The sequence below is a fragment of the Pongo abelii genome, chromosome 15 (genome assembly GCF_028885655.2).
Source record: "Pongo abelii isolate AG06213 chromosome 15, NHGRI_mPonAbe1-v2.0_pri, whole genome shotgun sequence".
In the NCBI taxonomy this organism is placed as follows: domain Eukaryota; kingdom Metazoa; phylum Chordata; class Mammalia; order Primates; family Hominidae; genus Pongo; species Pongo abelii.
In genome coordinates, this window is record NC_072000.2 from 69,680,742 (window position 1) to 69,704,339 (window position 23,598).

Here is a 23,598-nt window from a genome sequence, read left to right on the forward strand (position 1 = left end):
TGCATGGCAGAAGGTGGTCTTACATGTTAAAAAAATGCATTTTTTTGGTTTCATTTTTGCTTTCCTGGTACGTTCTAAGATATGCTGAAATTGAGATTTACTTGTCTTGCTTATTGTATCTTGGGCACCCACTACAGTGCCAAACACATGGCAGGCAATTTGTTACGGATGGTGAGAAAGAATTTTGGAGGAATCTTCTTTTTTTTTCTAAAAAAATTCATACTACCAAATTATTTCAAGCTACAGAGGTCTTTAGAGATCATTTAGATAACTCTTTTGGATGTTACACATGAGAAGACATGTCATTAAATAGAATGACTTCTAAAAGTCACCATTAATTAGTAGCAATCTTGAGTTGGCAAAGATTTTTAGTCTCTTAGTCTAACTTTAGTCCATTGATGGGGTGATCCTTTTGTTTCAGATGTCTGATCTGTGCATGGGAAGATACTTGCTATGGAAAACCTCCTTGCTGTGGAAGAACTCCTTGCATCTGGAATCAGATTGCTTGGTTGAAATTCCTGTTTGACAGTGCTAGCTTTGTGATTTTCTCCCTCTCCCGACTTTTCCTTTTGGTGCCCTGGTTTTCTTGTCTCTTAGACAGATATTGTTATTCTCATTCCAGTATTCTTTACACCATAAACATTTTCTCATTAATCTTCTAATTTACCAACTCAGAGTGTTATTTCCCTTTTTTAAAGGAAATTATGGTGAAGAGAATAGGAGTTTGAAATTAGATGTTCTTGGGTTCTATAAAAGTTTAATTCTTAAGGTTGTTAGTATGTATCAAACTCTTATTTAATGAATGAGGAAGACATCAGCAAGACAAAAGAACTGCTTTCAAGAGTATTTGAGCATCAGGAGTTCATGTATTCATTTAGGAAAGGAATGTCAAAATAAAATTTTTTTAAAATTATACTTTAAGTTCTAGGGTACATGTGCACAACATGCAGGTTTGTTACATATGTATACATGTGCCATGTTAGTGTGCTGCACCCATTAACTCGTCATTTACATTAGGTATATCTCCTAATGCTATCCCTCCCCCCTCCCCCAACCCCACAACAGGCCCCGGTATGTGATGTTCCCCTTCCTGTGTCCAAGTGTTCGCATTGTTCAATTCCCACCTATGAGTGAGAACGTGTGGTATTTGGTTTTCTGTCCTTGGGATAGTTTGCTGAGAATGATAGTTTCCAGCTTCATCCATGTCATTACAAAGGACGTGAACTCATCCTTTTTTATGGCTGCATGGTATTCCATGGTGTATATGTGCCACATTTTCTCAATCCAGTCTATCATTGATGGACATTTGGGTTGGTTGCAAGTCTTTGTTATTGTTAATAGTGTCACAATAAACATAACGTGTGGATGTGTCTTTTATAGCAGCATGATTTATAATCCTTTGGGTATATACCCAGTAATGGGATGGCTGGGTCAAATGGTATTTCTAGTTCTAGATCCTTGAGGAATCACCACACTGGTCTTCCACAATGGTTGAACTAGTTTACAGTCCCACCAATGGTGTAAAAGTGTTCCTATTTCTCCACATCCTCTCCAGCACCTGTTGTTTCCTGACTTTTTCATGATTGCCATTCTAACTGGTGTGAGATGGTATCTCATTGTGGTTTTGATTTGCATTTCTCTGATGGCCAGTGATGATGAGCATTTTTTCATGTGTCTGTTGGCTACATAAATGTCTTCTTATGAGAAGTGTCTATTCATATCCTTTGCCCACTTTTTGATGGGGTTGTTTGTTTTTTTCTTGTAAATTTGTTGGAGTTCATTGTAGATTCTGGATATTAGCCCTTTGTCAGATGGGTAGATTGCAAAAATTTTCTCCCATTCTGTAGGTTGCCTGTTCACTCTGATGGTAGTTTCTTTTGCTGTGCAGAAGCACTTTAGCTTAATTAGATCCCATTTGTCAATTTTGGCTTTTGTTGCCATTGCTTTTGGTGTTTTAGAATGAAGTCTTTGTCCATGCCTATGTCCTGAATGGTATTGCCTAGGTTTTCTTCTGGAGTTTTTATGGTTTTAGGTCTAACATTTCAGTCTTTAATCCATCTTGAATTAATTTTTGTATAAGGTGTAAGGAAGGGATCCAGTTTCAGCTTTCTCCATATGGCTAGCCAGTTTTCCCAGCACCATTTATTAAATAGGGAATCCTTTCCCCATTGCTTGTTTCTGTCAGGTTTGTCAAAGATCAGATGGTTGTAGATGTGTGGTATTATTTCTGAGGGATCTGTTCTGTTCCATTGGTCTACATCTCTGTTTTGGTACCAGTAACATGCTGTTTTGGTTACTGTAGCCTTGTAGTATAGTTTGAAGTCAGGTAGCGTGATGCCTCCAGCTTTGTTCTTTTGGCTTAGGATTGACTTGGCAATGTGGGCTCTTTTTTGGTTCCATATGAACTTTAAAGTAGTTTTTTCCAATTCTGTGAAGAAAGTCATTGGTAGTTTGATGGGGATGGCATTGAATCTATACTTGGGCAGTATGGCCATTTTCACGATATTGATTCTTCCTATCCATGAGCATGGAATGTTCTTCATTTGTTTGTGTCCTCTTTTATTTCATTGAGCAGTGGTTTGTAGTTCTCCTTGAAGAGGTCCTTCACATCCCTTTAAGTTGGATTCCTAGGTATTTTATTCTCTTTGTAGCAATTGTGAATGGGAGTTCACCCATGATTTGGCTCTCTGTTTGTCTGTTATTGGTGTGTAAGAATGCTTGTGATTTTTGCACATTGATTTTGTATCCTGAGACTTTGCTGAAGTTGCTTATCAGCTTAAGGAGATTTTGGGCTGAGACAATGGGGTTTTCTAAATATACAATCATGTCATCTGCAAACAGGGACAATTTGACTTCCTCTTTTCTCAATTGAATACACTTTATTTCTTTCTCCTGCCTGATTGCCCTGGCCAGAACTTCCAACACTATGTTAAATAGGAGTGGTGAGAGAGGGCATCCCTGTCTTGTGCCAGTTTTCAAAGGGAATGCTTCCCGTTTTTGCCCATTCAGTATGATATTGGTTGTGGGTTTGTCATAAATAGCTCTTAGTATTTTGAGATAAGCCCCATCAATATCTAATTTATTGAGAGTTTTTAGCATGAAGAGTTGTTGAATTTTGTCAAAGGCCTTTTCTGCATCTATTGAGATAATCATGTGGTTTTTGTCTTTGGTTCTGTTTATATGCTGGATTACGTTTATTGATTTGCGTATGTTGAACCAGCCTTGCATCTCAGGGATGAAGCCCACTTGATCGTGGTGGATAAGCTTTTTGATGTGTTGCTGGATTCAGTTTGCCAGTATTTTATTGAGGATTTTTGCATTGGTGTTCATCAGGTATATTGGTCTAAAATTCTCTTTTTTTGTCGTGTCCCTGCCAGGCTTTGGTATCAGGTTGATGCTGGCCTCATAAAATGAGTTAGGGAGGATTTCTTCTTTTTCTATTGATGGGAATAGTTTCAGAAGGAATGGTACCAGCTCCTCCTTGTACCTGTGGTAGAATTCGGCTGTGAATCCATCTGGTCCTGGACTTTTTTTGGTTGGTAGGCTATTAATTATTGCCTCAATTTCAGATCCTGTTATTGGTCTATTCAGAGATTCAACTTCTTCCTGGTTTAGTCTTGGGAGGGTGTGTGTGTCTAGGAATTTATCCATTTCTTCTAGATTTTCTAGTTTATTTGCATAGAGGTGTTTATAGTATTCTCTGATGGTAGTTTGTATTTCTGTGGGATCGGTGGTGATATCACCTTTATCATTTTTTATTGCGTCCATTTGATTCTTCTCTCTTTTCTTCTTTATTAGTCTTGCTAGTGGTCTATCAATTTTGTTGATCTTTTCAGAAAACCAGCTCCTGGATTCATTAATTTTTTGAAGGGTTTTTTATGTCTCTGTCTCTCAGTTCTGCTCTGATCTTAGTTATTTCTTGCCTTCTGCTAGCTTTTGAATGTGTTTGCTCTTGCTTCTCTAGTTCTTTTAATTGTGATATTAGGGTGTCAATTTTAGATCTTTCCTGCTTTCTCTTGTGGGCATTTAGTGCTGTAAATTTCCCTCTACACACTGCTTTAAATGTGTCCCAGAGATTCTGGTATGTTGTGTCTTTGTTCTTACCGGTTTCAAAGAACATCTTTATTTCTGCCTTCATTTTGTTATGTACCCAGTAGTCATTCAGAAGCAGGTTGTTCAGTTTTCATGTAGTTGAGCAGTTTTGAGTGAGTTTCTTAATCCTGAGTTCTAGTTTGATTGCACTGTGGTCTGAGAGACAGTTTGTTATAATTTCTGTTCTTTTACATTTGCTGAGGTGTGCTTTACTTCCAATTATGTGGTCAATTTTGGAATAAGTGTGATGAGGTGCTGAGAAGAATGTATATTCTGTTGATTTGGGGTGGGGAGTTCTGTAGATGTCTATTAGGTCTGCTTGGTGCAGAGCTGAGTTCAATTCCTGGGTATCCTTGTTAACTTTCTGTCTTGTTGATCTGTCTCATGTTGACAGTGAGGTGTTAAAGTCTCCCATTATTATTGTGTGGGAGTCTAAGTCTCTTTGTAGGTCTCTAAGGACTTGCTTTATGAATCTGTGTGCTCTTGTATTGGGTGCATGTATATTTAGGATAGTTAGCTCTTCTTGTTGAATTGATCCCTTTACCATTATGTAATGGCCTTCTTTGTCTCTTTTGATCTTTGTTGGTTTAAAGTCTGTTTTATCAGAGACTAGGATTGCAACCCCTGCCTTTTTTTGTTTTCCATTTGCTTGGTAGATCTTCCTCCATCCCTTTATTTTGAGCCTATGTGTGTCTCTGCATGTGAGATAGGTCTCCTGAATACAGCACACTGATGGGTCTTGAGTCTTTATCCAATTTACCAGTCTGTGTCTTTTAATTGGTGCATTTAGCCCATATACATTTAAGGTTAATATTGTTATGTGTGAATTTGATCCTGTCATTATGATGTTAGCTGGTTATTTTGCTCGTTAGTTGACGCAGTTTCTTCCTGGCATCGATGGTCTTTACAATTTGGCATGTTTTTGCAGTGGCTGGTACTGGTTATTCCTCTCCATGTTTAGTGCTTCCTTCAGGAGCTCTTTTAGGGCAGGCCTGGTGGTGACAGAATCTCTCAGCATTTGCTTGTCTGTAAAGGATTTTATTTCTCCTTCACTTATGAAGCTTAGTTTGGCTGGATATGAAATTCTGGGTTGAAAATTCTTTTCCTTAAGAATGTTGAATATTGGCCCCCACTCTCTTCTGGCTTGTAGAGTTTCTGCCGAGAGATCTGCTGTTAGTCTGATGGGCTTCCCTTTGTGGGTAACCCAACCTTTCTCTCTGGCTGCCCTTAACATTTTTTCCTTCATTTCAACTTTGGTGAATCTGACAATTATGTATCTTGGAGTTGCTCTTCTCAAGGAGTATCTTTTTGGCATTCTCTTTATTTCCTGAATTTGAATGTTGGCCTGCCTTGCTAGGTTGGGGAAATTCTCCTGGATAATATCCTGCAGAGTGTTTTCCAACTTGGTTCCATTCTCCCTGTCACTTTCAGGTACACCAATCAGACGTAGATTTGGTCTTTTCACATAGTCTCATGTTTCTTGGAGGCTTTGTTTGTTTCTTTTTACTCTTTTTGTCTAAACTTCTCTTCTCACTTCATTTCATTCATTTGATCTTCAGTCACTGATGCCCTTTCTTCCAGTTGATTGAATCAGCTACTGAAGCTTGTACATTCTCAGGTAGTTCTCATGCCATGGTTTTCAGCTGCATCAGGTCATTTAAGGACTTCTCTACACTGGTTATTCTAGTTAGTCATTCATCTAATCTTTTTTCAAGGTTTTTAGCTTCTTTGTGATGGGTTTGGACTTGCTCCTTTAGCTTGGAGAAGTTTGATCATCTGAAGCCTCTTATCTCAACTCAACAAAGTCATTCTCCATCCAGCTTTGTTCAGTTGCTGGCGAGGAGCTGCGTGCCTTTGGAGGGAGAGAGGCACTCTGATTTTTAGAATTTTCAACTTTTCTGCTCTGTTTTTTCCCCATCTTTGTGGTTTTATCTACCTTTGGTCTTTGATGATGGTGACGTACAGATGGGATTCTGGCGTGGATGTCCTTTCCGTTTGTTAGTTTTCCTTCTAACAGTCAGGACCCTCAGCTGCAGGTCTGTTGGAGTTTGCTGGAGGTCCACTGCAGACCCTGTTTGCCTGGGTATCAGCAGCAGAGGCTGCAGAACAGTGAATATTGCTGAACAGCAGATGTTGCTGCCTGATCATTCGTCTGGAAGCTTCATCTCAGAGGGGTACCCGGCCATGTGAGGTGTCAGTCCGCCGTTACTTGGGGTTGCCTCCCAGTTAGGCTACTCGGGGGTCAGGGACCTACTTGAGGAGGCAGTCTGTCCATTCTCAGATCTCCAGCTCTGTGCTGGGAGAACCACTACTCTCTTCAGAGCTGTCAGATGGGGACATTTGAATCTGCAGAGGTTTCTGTTGCCTTTTGTTCGGCTATGCCCTGTCCACAGAGGTGGAGTCTACAGAGGCAGGCAGGCCTCCTTGAGCTGTGGTAGACTCCACCCAGTTTGAACTTCCAGGCCTCTTTATTTACCTACTCAAGCCTCAGCAATGGCGGGCACCCCTCCTCCAGCTTCGCTGCTGCCTTGCAGTTCGATCTCGGACTGCTGTGCTAGCAATGAGCGAGGCTCCATGGGCATGGGACCCTCTGAGCCAGGTGCGGGATATAATCTCCTGGTGTGCCATTTGCTAAGACCATTGGAAGAGCACAGTATCAGGGTGGGAGTGACCCAATTTTCCAGTGTCGTCTGTCACAGCTTCCCTTGGCTAGGAAAGAGAATTCCCTGACCCCTTGAGCTTCCCACGTGAAGCGATGCCTCACCCTGCTTCAGCTCATGCTTGGTGGGCTGCACCCACTGTCCTGCACCCACTGTCTGACAAGCCCCAGTGAGATGAACCCAGTACCTCAGTTGGAAATGCAGAAATCACCTGTCTTCTGCGTAGCTCAGGCTGGGAGCTCTAGACTGGAGCTGCTCCTATTCGGCCATCTTGGAACCACCGAGGATCAAGATAAAATTGATAAGATACATAGAAGACGGGTTAACTTTCTGTATGACAATGAAGCCATATAACTTAAGGGAAACTGAAGTTATATGGCTTCACTGGAAACTTGGATGTAAATCTTTGAATGTAATTTAGATATCATCAAGATCTTTATCATCATCTTGAATATCATAAGATACTGGATTTTATCATCTCTAGGACCAAGTATATTGGTTTTATTGATTTTAGCAGATTCTAGAAACTTGCCATATGCCTTTAGACTTCTAGCTTCATGTGCATTGTATTTTAAAATAACATCAGATTTGTTATCCTGATCAGTCTCACAGACCAACCAGTATAGTGTCTGAGGTATTTATTCACCTCTTTTTTCTCAATTTTCCTCTCATATGACATAACCTCTTTACACCATCAAAGCACATTGATTCTAATCATCTGTTTCCCTTCATTTTGATTACCTACTCTTGTCTATCCCCTTTATATGCCAACTCTCCTTTTTAGGGTTCTTATTTTTACTCCTGCATCTATTTTTCTTTTTCTTTTTCTTTTTTTTTTGTTTTTGACACAGAATTTTACTCTTGTTGCCCAGGCTGGAGTGCAATGGCACAATTTTGGTTCACTGCAACCTCCGCCTCATGGGTTCAAGCGATTCTCCTGCCTCACCCTCTGGAGGAGCTGGGATTACAGGCGCATGCCACCACGCCCTGCTAATATTTTGTATTTTTAGTAGAGACGAGGTTTCACCATGTTAGTCAGGCTGGTTTCGAACTGCCGACTTCAGGTGTTCCATCTGTCTTGGCCTTCTAAAGTGCTGGGATTACAGGCGTGAGCCACCACTCCCAGCCTCCTGTATCTGTTTTTACTTCCCTTACCTTACTCTTGGGCATGGCAGCAATGGCAGCCTTACGGTGTCCTGGGCTCCTCTCTGGTGGTTATGTTGGCTGTGGTGGCTGCTATTTTGAGGGGTGTGCATGAATATGTAGTCCCAGGAGGCTTGGTCACCTAGGGGGGATGTTTTGCAACCAAGGTCTTTAGAGGTATGCTCAGTGGCAGCAAATCTTTTAACTTCTTTTTTCATCTTTTGTTTTTTATGCTAATGTTTTTAAGGTTTTCTAGGACAGTCTAGAGTAACATTTACTCTTGTGCATTCTTACCCTCATTTCTAAGATGGACCTCTATTGAGTGACTCTCTGTTGAATGTCCCAAGGATTCATTGAGGACTCTGTCTTGCTTGTGAGAACTTAAATGATTCCTGGCCCTTTGTGAGCTCTGGAAATTACTCAGCACTAACTACGTCACAATTTTTCTTTCCTGGAAATTGTTTTTGCTCTATATCATTGGTTTTCACCCTATGCACATGTAGATTAGTATTGATATTCAGGTAATTTAAGGAGATCCTTTTTTTAAAGAAAATAGGTCTTTCTGTAACTGTCTAACTTCAGGAACTTTTCCCCAAAATTCTTGTTGTTTTGGCCTTTCTGTATTATGACCTCTTGTGTTTTTTAACTCAGCAATGGCACTAGATTCTATGTAGGAGGTTTCACCTCCTACATACTACAGTCCCAAAAGTGCTTTCAGAAAGAAATCCCAGGCAATTATAGGGCTCACCTTTTTGTTTGTTTGTTTCCCTTATTTCAGAAATCAGTTTTGAGCTGACTTTCAATGTCATATCATCAGTTGTGCAAAGTCATATACATTGTTTGTCCAATTTTCTAGTTGTTTACATTTGGAGGGTAATTCTGGATCCTATTACTGCTGCATGGGTGAAGGTAGAGGTCTCTTAATACTTTTAAAATTGAGAAAATCCTTAGGAAATGATATGTCTCACCCATTTCAAAGTGAGTTCAAATGCTATTATATGTAAAATTTCATTTTTAAATGTTGTTTAAATTAATTTTAGTAACAACATTTGTGTTATTCTTTCATACATAACTGTTAAGTAAAGCCTGCTTTGGCTGCTTTTCATCAAATATTAGTTACCAGTCAACTGATGCGTTAAATTAAAGTTGATATAATGCTAATGATTTATAAGAGTTGAATCTTTTTGGTACTTTAATGCCCCATTGATGATCACTGCCTGTTTTATGGTGCTCTTGCGTGTATGCTCTTATGTTCTCTCTCTCTCTCTCCCTCCCTCCCCCTCTCTCCCTCTCTCCATCTTTCCCCAGAATTTGATGTAACAACACCAAAAACCCCATGACTCTTAGTATGGGAACTTTTTACCAGTAAAAAAAATTGGTCTTAAATTCTATCTGTTGAGATATAGTAAAATATGGTGTAAGTTTACTACTTCTTACTCTTTCAAATTCCTTCGAGTAGCTTAAAAGCATTGGAAATTGTAAGCAGAATGCAGATATAAATTGGTGGGAAGTAATTGAGAATGTCTCATTAAATATGACATTAAAAAAGGACGTTTAAAAATTTTTTTCGAAAGAATATGAGGTACTCATGAAAGATTTAAATTAATGGCTCTTATGCTTGTGATTGACTCATTTGGTGACATTAGCTTCATTCTTTATTATTTAGTGCTTACAATATTTGAGTTCCTGTACTAGGTGTGAAGTGTACCATATCTGATTATTATATGTCTATGCTATTCTTAGAAGAGGAACTTGAAAATCTTAGGGGAGTGTTTGAAGATGAGCCAGTTAATTAGCATTGTGATTTATGTGTTGTGTGCCCAGGGCATCGGAATTGTACATTGTGAGTCTTAAAAAAAATTGAGGAAACGTATAGCCATAATTTGGATACCTCTGAAGAGATGAGGGTCAGGGTTGTAATTTTAGGTGAGAAAACTACAAATGCATTAATTCTGACAAATGGCCACAAAATTTGATTTCATTACCTTTTACTATTTTTAAACTATTAGTTTAGGTTCAGAGGTATCTGTACAGGTTTGTTATATACGTAAACTTGTGTTATGGGTGGTTTGACGTACAGATTATTTCATCACCCAGGTACTAAGTCTAGTGCCCAATAGTTATGTTTTCTGTTCCTCTCCCTGCTTCCATTCTCCACCCTCTGGTAGGCTCCAGTGTCTATTGTTCCTTTCATTGTGTTTATGTGTTCTCATCATTTAGCTCCCACTTACAAGTGAGAACATGTGGTATTTGGTTTTCTGTTCCTGCATTAGTTTGCTAAGGATAATGGCCTCTAGTTCTATCCATGTTACTGCAAAGTACATGATCTCATTTTTTTTTATGACTGCATAGTGTTCTGTCGTGTATATGTACCACATTTTCTTTATCCAGTCTACCCTTGATAGGCATTCAGGTTGATTTCATGTCTTTGCTATTGCGAATAGTGCTTCAGTGAACATATGCATGCATGTGTCTTTATGATAGAATGATTTATATTCTTTTGGTTATATACCCAGTAATAGGATTCCTGGATCGAATGGTAGTTTGATTTTTAGCTCTTTGAGAAATGGCCACACTGCTTTCCACAATGGTTGAACTAATTTTACACTCCCATCAACAGTGTATAAGCATTCTCTTTTCTCTGCAACCTTGCTAGCATCTGATTATTTTTTACTTTTTAATAATAGCCATTCTGATTAGTGTGAGATGGTATATCATTGTGGTTTTGATTTGCATTTCTTTAATGATTAGTGATGTTGAGTGTTGATCAATGTTGGGCTTTTTTTCATACACTTGTTGGCTGTATATATGTCTTCTTTGGAAAAGTGATCACATCCTTTACTCACTTTTTAATGTGTTTATTTTTTTCTTGTGAATTTGCTTAAGTTCCTTATAGATGTTGGAAATTAGACCTTTGTCAGATGCATAGACCTTTACAGTTGCAAAATTTTCTGTCATTCTGTAGGTTGTTTGTTTTCTCTGTCGATAGTTTCTTTTGCTGTAGAGAAGCTCTTTAGTTTAATGAGATCCCATTTGTCAGTTTTTGCTTTTGTTGCAGTTGCTTTTGGTGTCTTTGTCATGAAATCTTTCCCAGGTCCTATGTTCAGAATGGTATTGCCTACGTTGTATTCCAGGCTTTTTCATAGTTTTGGGTTTTAAGTCTTTAATCTGTCTTGAGTTGATTTTTGTATATAGTATAAGAATGTGTCCAGTTTCAATCTTCTGCATATGGCTAGCCGGTTATCCCAGCATCATTTTATTGAATAGGAAATCCTTTCTCCATTGCTTGTTTTCGTAGGCTTTGTTGAAGATCAGATGGCTGTAGATATGCAGTCTTATTTTGGGCTCTCTGTTCTGTTCCATTGGTCTGTGTGTCTGTGTTTTTGTTTTTGTTTTGTTCGTTTACCAGTACCATTCTGTTTTGGTTACTATAGTCGTATAATATAGTTTGAAGTTGGGTAGCATGATGCCTCCTGCATTGGTCTTTTTGCTTAAGATTACCTTGGCTATTTGGGCTCTTTTTTTTGATTTCATATGAATTTTAAAATAGTTTCTCTAATTCTGTAAAATGTCATTCATAGTTTGATAGGAATAGTATTGAATTTGTAAATTGCTCTGGGCACTATGGCAATTTTAATTTTAACGACATTGGTTTTTCCTTTCCACGATCATGGAGTGTTTTCCCATTTGTGTCATCTCTTGATTTCTTTGAGCAGTGTTTTGTAATTCTCATTGTAAAGATCTTTCACCTCTGTGGTTAGCAGTATTCCTAGGTATTTTATTCTTTTTGTGGCAGTTGTGAATGGGACTGTTTTCCTAATTTGGCTCTTGGCTTGGCTGTTGTTGCTATATAGGAATGCTAGTGATTTTTGTACATTTAATTTGTATCGTGAAACTTTGCTTAAGCTGTTCATTAGCTTAAGGTGCTTTTGGGCAGAGACATTGGGGTTTTGTAGGTATAGAATCATGTCATCTCCAAACAGTGATAGTTTGACTTATGCCCTTTATTTTTTTTCTCTTGCCTGATTGCTCTTGAAAGGACTTCTAATACTATGTTGAATAGTAATTGGTGAGAGAGGGCATCTTTGTCTTGTGCCAGTGTTCAGGGGGAGTGCTTCCAGCTTTTGCCCATTCAGTGTGATGTTGGCTGTGGGTTTGTCATAAATGGCTTTTATTATTTTGATGTATGTTCCTTCAGTACCTAGTTCGTTGAAAGTTTTTAACATGAAGGGATGATGACTTTTGCCGAAAGTCTTTTCTGTATGTATTGAGATGATCATGTGGTTTTTGTCTTTAGTTATAGTTGTGTGATGAATCATACTTATTGATTTGCGTAAGTTGAACCAACCTTGCATCCCAGGGATAAGCCCTACTTGATCATGGTGAATTAGCTTTTTGATATGCTGCTGGATTTGTTTCGCTGGTATTTTGTTGAGGATTTTTGCATCAGTGTTCATCAAGGATATTGACTTGAAGTTTTCTTCTCTTTTTTTTCCTTGAGAAACAAAGGTCCTTTTTTTTTTTTCTTTGTTTTTTGAGCCAGGGTCTCACTTTGTCACCCAGCCTGGAGTACAGTGTGCAAACATAGCTCACTGCAGCCTTAACCTCCCAGACTCAAGTGATCCTCCCACTTCAACCTCCTGAATAGCTGAGACTATAGGCATGTGCTGTCATGCCTGGCTAATTTTCATTTTATTTTATTTTTAAAGATGGAGTTTCACCATGTCACCCAGGCTGGAGTTCTCTTTCTTTGTTTTATGTCTTCCAAGTTTTAGTATCATCATGATGCTGGCCTCATAGAATCATTTAGGGAGGATTCCCTTACCCTCAATTTTTTTGTAATAGTTTTAGTATGGTACTAGCTCTTCTTTGTACATCTGGTAGAATTAGGCTGTTAATCTGTCTGGTTCAGGGCTTTTTTTTTTTTTTTTTTTTTTTTGAGTTGATAGGCTATTTATTACTGATTAAATTTTGGGGCTCATTATTAGTCTGTTCAGGGATTCAGTTTCTTCCTGGTTCAGTCATGAGAGGGTGTATGTGTTCAGGAATTTATCCATTTTTTTCTAGACTTTCTAGTTTTTGTACCTAAAGGTGTTCATAATAGTCTGGTTATTTGTATTTCTGTCCAAGCTGTAATAATATCCCCCTTTGCTGTTTTTGGTTGTGTTTATTTGGATCTTCTCTTTTTTTCTTTGTTAGTCTAGCTAGTGGTCTATGAATCTTGTTAATTTTTTCAAAAAACAAACTCCTGACTTCATTCATCTTTTGAATGATTTTTTTTGTGTGTGTTTCAGTCTCCTTCAGTTCAGCTCTGATTTTGGTTATTTCTTGTCTTCTGCTAGCTTTAGGATTGATTTGCTCTTGCATCTCTAGTTCTTTTAGTTGTGATATTAGGTTGTTAAATTGAGATCTAATATATATGTATATATGTTATATATACATATGTATATAAATGTTATTATTTTATTTTATTTTATTTTATTTTTTTTGAGACAGTCTCGCTCTGTTGCCCAGGCTGGAATGCTGTGGCATGATCTTGGCCCACTGCAGCCTCTGCCTCCCAGGTTCAAGTGATTCTCATGCCTCAGCATCATGAGTAGCTAGGATTACTGACGTACACTACGATGCCCAGCCAATTTCTTATATTTTTAGTAGAGACGGGGTTTCACAATGTTGGCCAGTCTGATCTCAAACTCCTGGCCTCAAGTGATCTGCCTGCCTTGGCCTCCCAAAGTGCTGGGATTACAGGTGTGAGGCACTGTGCCCAGCTCTTTCTAACTTTTTGATGAGGGTGTTTAGTGCTATACATTTCTCCCATAACACTGCCTTAGCTGTGTCCCAGAGATGCTGGGTATGTTGTATCTTTGTTCTCACTAATGTTAAAGAACTTCTTTGATTTCTGCCTTACTCAGAAGTCATTCAGGAGCAGGTTGTTTTATTTCCATGTAATTATATGGTTGTGAGTGATTTTCTTAGTCCCAACTTCTATTTTTATTATGCTGTGTTCCGAGAGAGTAGTTGGTATGATTTCAGCTCTTTTGCATTTGCTGAGAATTGTTTTTTGTCTGACTGTGTGGTCAGTTTTAGAGCATGTGCCATGTGCAGATGAGAAGAATGTATATTCTTTTGTTTTGGGGTAGAGTTCTATAGATGTCTGTCAGATCCATTTGGATCTATTTGGCCCAGTGTTGAGTTCAGTTCCTAAATATCTTTGTTAATTTTTTATCTCAGTGATCTGTCTAATACTGTTGGTGAGGTGTTGAAGACTCCCACTGTTATTGTGTGGGAGTCTAAGTCTCTTTGAAGGTCCTAGGAACTTGATTTATGAATCTGGATACTCCTGTGTTGGGTGCATATATATTTAGGATAGTTAGGTCTTTTTGTTGAATTAAACCCTTTACCATTATGTCATGCCCTTTTTTGTCTGTTTCGATCTTTGTTGGCTTAAAATCTGTTTTTTTCTGCTTTCCATTTGCTTGGTAGATTTTTCTCCATCTCTTTATTTTTTAGCCTACGGGTGTCATTGCACGTGAGATGTGTCTCTTGAAGACAGCATACCATTGAGTTGTGCTTCTTTATTTAGCTTGCCATTCTGTGCCTTTCAATTGGGGCATTTAGACCATTTACGTTCAAGGTTAGTATTGATATGTGTGGATTTGATCTTGTTATTGTGTTGTTAGCTGTTTATTATACCTACTTGTTTGTGTGGTTGCTTTATAGTGTCACTTGGTCTGTGTACTTCAGTGTGCTTTTGTAGTGGTTGCTAATGGTCTTTCCTTTCCATATTTAGTGCTTCTTTAAGGGGCTCTTGTAAGGCAGGTCTGATGGTAATGAATTCCCTCAGCATTTGCTTGTCTGAAAAGGATCTTATTTCTCCTTCACTTATGAAGTTTAGTTTGGCCAGTTATGAAGTTCTTGGTTAGAATATCATTTCTTCAAGAATATTGAATATAGACCCCCAATCTCTTCTGACTTACGAGGTTTCTTCTGAGAGGTCTGCTGTTAGTCTGTTGGGCTTCCTTTTGTAGGTGGCCTGTTCTATCTCTCTAGCTGCCTTTAACATGTTTTCTTTCATTTCAGCCTCATAGAATCTGATGATTATGTATCTTGGGCATAATCTTCTTGTAAAGTATTTTGCAGGGGTTCTCTGCATTTCCTGTGAATGTTGGCCTCTCTCTATAGGTTCAGAAAGGTTCTCATGGATGATATCCTGAAAGGTGTTTTCCAGGTTGCTTCCAGTCTCCCCATTTCTTTCAAGGATGCCAATGAGTTGTAGATTTGGTCTCTTTACATAATCCCGTATTTCCTGGAGGTTTTGCTATTCCTTTTTGTTCTTCTTCATTTTCTTCTTCTTCTTCTTTTTTTCCTGTCTTATTTCAGAAAGCCAGTCTTCAAGTTCTATGATTTTTTTCCTCAGCTTGGTCTGTTTTGCTAATACTTGAGATTCTTATAGAGGGTTTTTCAGCTCTATCAGATCAGTTATGTTTTTTTCTGTACTGGCTATTTTGTCTTTCAGCTCTTGTACCATTTTATTGTGCTTCTTAGCTTGCTTAGATTGGCTTTTAGTGTTCTCCTGAATCTTGATGCTCTTTTTTCTTATCCATATTCTGAATTTTATTTCTGTTGTTTCAGCCATGTCGGCCCAGTTAAGAACCCTTGCTGGAGAACTAGTGTAGTCATTGGGAGGAAAGAAGACACTCTGGTTTTTTGAGTTGTTGGAGTTTTTATTATTATTACTATTATTATTATTATTATTTATTATTATTTTTTTTTTGACGGAGTCTTGCTCTGTTGCCCAGGATGGAGTGCAGTGGCGTGATCTCGGCTCACTGTAAGCTCCGCCTCCCAGGTTCACGCCGTTCTCCTGCCTCAGCCTCCTGAGTAGCTGGGACTATAGGCACCTGCCACCACACCCGGCTAATTTTTTGTATTTTTAGTAGAGACTGGGTTTCGCTGTGTTAGCCAGGATGGTCTTGATCTCCTGATCTCGTGATCCACCCACCTTGACCTCCCAAACTGCTGGAATTACAGGCATGAGCCACTGCGCCTGGCCGAGTTGTTGGAGTTCTTGTGCTGGTTCTTTCTCATGTTTGTGGGCTAATGTTTCTTCAATCTTTGAAGTTGCCGTCATAAGAATGGGTGTTTTTTCTTTTATCCTGTTTGACAACCTTGGGGCTTTGATTGTGGTGTAACATGGGTTCTGTGAACTGTTGTGCTGAGTGGCCGAGGTGCCCTCGGACTGCTAGTCACAACACTCTGATAGGTGGTGCCAGCCAAAGCACTTCATAGGGTGATGGCAGCGGGATCTATCCTTGTTCACATGTGCCAGCAGCAGTGGCAGTGGCAATGTGGCGGGGTGCATGTTCATTGGCTGTAGCAGGGTGTTAGTGGGTGCTGGCCTCCCTGCAGGCATTCGGAGCAGTGAGTTCAGGTCTGACTCTTTAGTCCCCTAGGGCCAAAGTGTCCTATGGGAGCAAGTCGAGCCTAGTGGGTTAGGTGTCCCTGGCTGTGCTCCACTACAGATGCTCCCACACCAAACCCTCTGGGCTCTATCCTTACCACTTCTCGAAGCAGCTTTCCCTGCCAACTCAAGTGTCCGTGGTGGTTAAGGGGTCTCCTTCTGCGGGGATTCCAGAGGCCTGTGGCGAGAGTGGGTTGCTCCTTGCCTGTTCAACTCACCCCCTCTGCTGGAGCTGTTGGGGACCAATAATGAGCCTTAGTGTGCGGTAGCCCCTGAAGAGTTTCCAGCTTCCTCTCTCTTCAGATCAGCCCCTGTTCTTTCAGTGCCTTCCCTCTGAAGATCTGCTAGAAGTGTGTCAGTCTCCCTGATGTCCTGGTCCCTCAGTTGGAGAGGTTCCTCCTGGCTGCATCTAGTCGACCATGTATGGCTCCTGGAGCTGAGGACACGAAGCAGTGAATACAGGACCCCAAGCTCTGGCTGGAGTGAGACAAAGACCCCACCATATCCCTGAAAGTCGCTACCGATACCTTTAAAAATTGCTGCTTCTAGGCCGGGAATGGTGGCTGACGCCTGTAATCCCAGTACTTTGGGTGGCCGAGGTAGGTGGATTGCCTGAGGTCAGGAGTTCGAGACCAGCCTGGCCAACATGATGAAACCCTGTCTCTACTAAAAATACAAAAGTTAACTGGGTATGGTGGCATGCACCTGTAATCCCAGCTACTCAGGAGGCTGAGGCAGGAGAATCGCTTGAACCCTGGAGGCAGAGGTTGGCAGTGAGCTGAGATCGCGCCGTTGCACTCCAGCTTGGGTGACAGAGCAAGACTCTGTCTCAAAAAACAAAACAAAACAAACACAAAAAAATTGCTGCTTCTAGATAAATCCATTGAGTTTGGTGTAGCAAAAAATTGTTCCCCTTTAATTTTCTGCTGGCTGATATAAAATGAAGACATTTAATTATTCAAGATCTTTTAGATATTAACTGTTATTCACTTGTGAGAAAACTCACATTGATGCATGGTAGTCACTACATACATTTGCCAAAACTGCTTTTGTTTTTGTTCTATTATGGCTAAAAGAGATGGGTCTACCTGTAGTGTAACCTAGGCAATATGGATGTACACTGTATTTCATCGTCCTAAATTGCTTACCATTGAAATTCATAGATTATGTTTGTTACTCTGGTAGTGTGTTCCCTTGTAACTCTGCCCCTGAAGAGTAATAATCCCTTGGTCAGCCATACCGTGTTTCTTTGATTCATTTGAAGTTGAGAACAAGGGCTTCATCATTAAATAAATCTTTGCTCTTCCTGGTTTTGTGATCTTAGGCAAATTAATTAACCTTTTGTGTTTTACCTGATATTAGCGTAGTTTAGTAGTTGAGTGGACTCTAGAGCTAGCTTGTAGGTATTTGAATCCTGGCTCTACTACTTAAAAGTATGTACGACTCTGGGCAAGTTAATAAATTTTCTGCTTCTTCTTTCTTATCTGTAAATTAAGGATAATATGGGAACTTATTTATGTACTAATAGAGATAATAGAGAATGTTTATTGAGTGTTTACTATGTGCCAGATTTAAACCTGGGTAAAAATAACGTAATAGGGTTGTTGTGAGGCCTGAATGAATAAAATAAGTAAAACACTTTGTACAGGTTCTTAGTACATTTTCAGCCAATTATGTATAAAATGGGGTTGTGATAATTATAATGAATCATATATGTCTGTGGAATAAGTATGGATCCAATATTTGTGGCAGAAAAAGACCACACTGTGTAACTCCATTGATTGGCTAATTGGTGGAGACACACAGAATGAGTCCCAACATTCTGTTAGGTGATTTGTATAAAACATATTAACTTTTCTCTCCCAGATCATGCACAAGATGTGGTAGATCCAAGAATCCTATCCAATGATACTTCAAAATTGTAACCTTAGTATACCTGTTGTGTTAAAAGTATTGTTTAGAATTGGCCACACTCCACAGATGGCCAGGGAAGTAAAAGAAATTATTGGCGATAGCTTTGACACCAGCTGTATTATATTAAAGATATGATATAAAACTTTTCTCAACATCAATAGTGATTCTGAAGCTGTCAGAAATAGATAGGGAGTCATGATTTCCCTAAAGTTCATTTTGCCTTTCCTCTGTAGTAATAGAACCCTGATTTTTGTTTGTTTGTTTTAACTGGGTACATTGATGCCTAGAAGAAAAGACTGTATTTCCCAGCCATGTGATTAAATTCTGGCAAAAAAGAGATGAAAGCGAAGTATTATGTGTGTACTTCTAAAAGGCACTGGCTCAGCTGGGAAGGCATCCCTTTTTATCATTCAGTTTTGTTCCACTTTATTGAAAGTGTGATAACTGGAGCATTAACAATCATTTTGTACCATGAGGCAATCTTGAAGATGGAAGCCAGGCATCTAGAGTGGTGGAAGAGAAAGCTAGAAGCTGGGGTCCCTGAGGACTTTGTGCAACCATCATCTCTACATCACCTATCTCCAGACTTCTTTTACAAAAGAAAAAAACAAATCTCAATATTGCTTAAGCTATTGCTATGTTGAGATACTCTGTAATGTTCAGAATTGTATCCCTATACCAAGAGGAAGAAGTGTAAATAATGAAACATTGTTGAGATGTAATGGTTTATGTACACAGGAGCATGTGTTGTGTATGGAGAGCTGGAGAGTAGCATAAATAACTAACGAAGTGAGAAGATTGTAGATCTACTTTAATCATGCTAGTGAAACTGGAAAATTGTATTAAAGGAAAATGTGAAACTTTGGAAAAAAGGAAATATGTAATAACTCGATGACATTTGTACAACTAGTTATCAGGTCACATTTTGATGGATATTGGGGATGGTTAAGAAAGCTAGGGGGCACAGATCACTCTGGTCTTTGGAATATAGATTAATGGTTTTTCATATGATTCTTTGTTATGCCATTGTTAAATGAAGTATTTATAACCTTATTTTTTTCTGGTAAATCATATTTTATTAATGATACCTCAAATGTCTTATCTCAAAATGTTGGATTGGTAAATTTGAAAAAAATGTTAGAAAACATTAGCTATTTCCTGAGGGAGAGGTTGAGCCTTTACAACAAATGTTGATATTCTTTTACTTGTTAATATAAAGATGCGTAATTGTCAGGGTTCTCTAGAGAAACAGTACCAATAGGATATAAATAAATAGATACATAAGAGGAGATTTATCATGGGATTATAGTCATTCAAGATGTCCTACCGTATGCCATCTGCAAGCTGGAGAACAGGAAAGCCAGTGGTGTGAATTAGTCCAAGCTCAAAGGCCAGAAAACCAGGGGAACCCAAGGTCTAAGTCTCAGTTCAAGGTGGAAGGCTTTCGGAGGGGATTGCTGCTGCTGGATAAGTCTTGGAGTCTGAAGGCCCAACAATTAGTAGCTCTGATATTTGAGAGCAGGAGGTGAAAGTACCAGCTCAAGAAGAGAGTAAGAATACACCCATCCTCAACCTTTTTGTTCAATTCACGTGGTCCTCAAAGGACTGAATGATGCCTGCTCACATTGGTGAGGGCACATGTTCTTTACTCAGTCTACTGATTCAAATGCTAATCTCTTTTGGGAACACCCTCACTGACACAGCCAGAAATAATGTTTTACCAGTGATCTGGGTATCCCTTAACCCAGTCACATTGACATAAAAAATTAACCATTATAAGATATTTTGGTTTTCATTCACAAATCATAAAAAATATTTGTGGTTTTCACTCACAAATATAAAAATAATTGTGGTGTTGCCTGTCCTTGTGTTAAAAGTATACATAGAGGAGATTTTCTAGTTTTCTCTTGCAATTCTTAAAGTCAGCATGTTCTTAATAATAGAAAAAAGCTGCCATTGATTCTGGTTCTGCTACTTACTGGCTTTATGACCTTTGGGAAGTTATTTAAATTCAGCATACCTTAATTTTCTTCACTGTAAAATGGGGATAATAGTACCTACCTACGTCGTAAGGGTATTGAGAGGATTAAATATTATGATATCTGTGAAGCAGTTAGAAAAGGGCCTTGCATTCAGGAAACGCTATATAAATATAATCGTTATTATTATACTTAATGAGAGACCAGCATAATAGGAATTATTACAGTCATTTTAAAGACAAAGTAATGCAGGTTCAGAGATGTCCTGCTTGATTCTTTAGTGTCCCATTTCTATATTAGCGGTGCCAAGACTTAGACCTTGTTCTGTCTAACCTTAGAGCCTGTACTTTCCAAGATCTTATACCATCATCCAACATTATCAGATCCCTCTGTGTCCTAACTGTTCAACTAACATGTGTATTTGTCTTTAGTGTATCAAACTGAGCCATAGTATCCCACAATGGTTGTACCATAGTTTATTTGTTTCCCTTATTTTGTGAGATATATACTCTATGCCACTAATCTGGCCTATGTGTTAGTGAATTGAATACCAGCCAGTGATACCATTATGATATTCTTCATACATGCAGTAGTAAAGATTAGCCTTTAAAGGGCTTTCATGTCTCTTGTATGAAGAGTGCATGTTTACTGCACTTTTGAATCTCTACTATTCTGTAGAAACAGTTTTGAATGTGTTTGAATTTGCACCTTTGAATCTATTGTTCTTTAGAAACTGTTCTCTGGAAAGATTGTTAATGTTTATTCATTATTTGTGTTGTATATGACTAGGAAGTTTTTATTTTTTTGAGACGGAGTTTTGCTCTTGTTGCCCAGACTGGAGTGCAATGGCGCGATATCGGCTCACCGCAACCTCTGCTTCCTGGGTTCAAGCGATTATCCAGCCTCAGCCTCCTGAGTAGCTGGGATTACAGGCATGCGCCACCATGCCTGGCTAATTTTGTATTTTTAGTAGAGATGGGGTTTCACCATGTTGGTCAGGCTGGTCTTGAACTCCTGACCTCAGGTGATCTGCCCACCTCAGCCTCACAAAGTGCTGGGATTACAGGCGTGAGCCACCGCGCCCGGCCATGACTAGGAATTTTGTTTGCAATCCATTTATCTCTCCTTATAACTATTAAATGTTGTGTTTAAGGACCCTGCAGCTTATCAAGAGTTGACTTGAATGCAAGTTATTTCTTCGAAATTACATTTGGACCTATTTCTGAACATCTGCTTTTGACGTTTTATGCACGTAAATATAAATGAGTAAACATATGAAAATGACTTTGAATCTTAGTTCTAATTCTTCTAAGGCCTGATTTAATTTTTATTTTGCTTAGGATTTTGAGTATAGGTATTAAATAAATATACATTTGGATAATATGTATGGGCTTATTCAACAAATACTAATAAAGAGCTTGCTCTGTTTTAGGTGCTATGTATACTTTTAGCTCTCGCTCTACTGATACATACCTTTTAGTGTAGGAAATAGATAAATAAGCCAATTTGTGTTATAATAGAGAATAATGGAGGAGGGTGAGTGTTTTTTTTAAAAAAACATTGAGTGTTGTATGTAGCATTCTTGTAGGGTATTATAGTCATTCTTTCGTTCTTTCTTGTTTTTAGGGTCCCAGTTTTGTTTTGGAGCCTACCCTCAGGGATAAATTCTGATTAGTCTAAGCTGGTAATGGGAATCTATTCCGTTTGTCAGTGATTGAGTTTACAAGGAACAGGTGACTCACTCTTGGCTAGGAAGATGTGCAAGTCTTCAGGGGAGACGTCTGTCAGTGGTTTCCTCTCTCTTAAAATTAAGAGACAGGTTCCCAGTTGTTCTTTTGCACATAATTGCATATGGCTGGAATTGAGGCAGCTAACTTGCTACCAGGAAGAAAGTTAGCTAGAGGACAAAAACAGATATGCTAAGGTAGAATAGAAAGATGAAAAGGGATTTTTCACAGTTTCATTGAACCTCATTGAATTAGCTTTTTTGCTGTTGAGAAACTAAAATTTTCTTATTTTTAAAGTCACCTTCAGTTGCAATTTCTCTTGTATCCAATTGTGTCATAATTGATACTGGTTGTCAGGGACTGTTTTTTGGAAAAGAAGTATAATTTAAGTAGAGATCTGAATTATAAGAACGAGCCAAAGATGGAAGGAATAGCAAGAACAAAGGCTGCATGTTGGGTAAGAACTTGACATATTCCAGAAACTGGCAGAAGGCTGATCTACTGCAATAAAAAATGATAAAGGGGATATCACCACCGATCCCACAGAAATACAAACTACCATCAGAGAATATTACAAACACCTCTATGCAAATAAACTAGAAAATCTAGAGGAAATGGATAAATTCCTCAACACATACACCCTCCCAAGACTAAACCAGGAAGAAGTTGAATCTCTGAATAGACCAATAACAGGAGCTGAAATTGTGGCAATAATCAATAGCTTACCAACCAAAAAAAGTCCAGGACCAGATGGGTTCACAGCCGAATTCTACCAGAGGTACAAGGAGGAGCTGGTACCATTCCTTCTGAAACTATTCCAATCAATAGAAAAAGAGGGAATCCTCCCTAACTCATTTTATGAGGCCAGCATCATCCTGATACCAAAGCCTGGCAGAGACACAACAAAAAAAGAGAATTTTAGACCAATATCCTTGATGAACATTGATGCAAAAATCCTCAATAAGATACTGGCAAACAGAATCCAGCAGCACATCAAAAAGCTTATCCACCATGATCAAGTGGGCTTCATCCCTGGGATGCAAGGCTGGTTCAATATACGCAAATCAATAAATGTAATCCAGCATATAAACAGAACCAAAGACAAAAACCACATGATTATCTCAATAGATGCAGAAAAGGCCTTTGACAAAATTCAACAACCCTTCATGCTAAAAACTCTCAATAAATTAGGAATTGATGGGACGTATCTCAAAATAATAAGAGCTATTTATGACAAACCCACAGCCAATATCGTACTGAATGGGCAAAAACTGGAAGCATTCCCTTTGAAAACTGGCACAAGACAGGGATGCCCTCTCTCGCCACTTCTATTCAACATAGTGTTGGAAGTTCTGGCCAGGGCAATTAGGCAGGAGAAGGAAATCAAGGGTATTCAATTAGGAAAAGAGGAAGTCAAATTGTCCTTGTTTGCAGATGACATGATAGTATATCTAGAAAACCCCATTGTCTCAGCCCAAAATCTCCTTAAGCTGATAAGCAACTTCAGCAAAGTCTCAGGATACAAAATCAATGTGCAAAAATCACAAGCATTCTTATACATCAATAACAGACAAACAGAGAGCCAAATCATGAGTGAACTCCCATTCACAATTGCTTCAAAG

The 23,598-nt window shown here is 38.9% G+C and overlaps 1 protein-coding gene and 1 pseudogene across 2 annotated transcripts in view; one reads left to right on the plus strand and one right to left on the minus strand.

Annotated features, from left to right (window-relative positions):
• Positions 1–23,598, plus strand: part of FUT8 (fucosyltransferase 8) — a 287,886-nt gene that overhangs the window by 60,711 nt on the left and 203,577 nt on the right. The window contains exon 1 of one of the 2 annotated variants that reach the window (XM_054530227.2): positions 16,934–16,955. The exons of the other annotated variant lie outside the window; for it this stretch is intronic. The gene's annotated coding sequence lies outside the window, so the exon portion shown is untranslated. Of the gene's footprint in view, positions 1–16,933; positions 16,956–23,598 lie in introns of those variants that run through there. 2 annotated transcript variants of the gene reach the window in all.
• Positions 7,170–7,922, minus strand: LOC103892371 (eukaryotic translation initiation factor 1A, X-chromosomal-like; annotated as a pseudogene).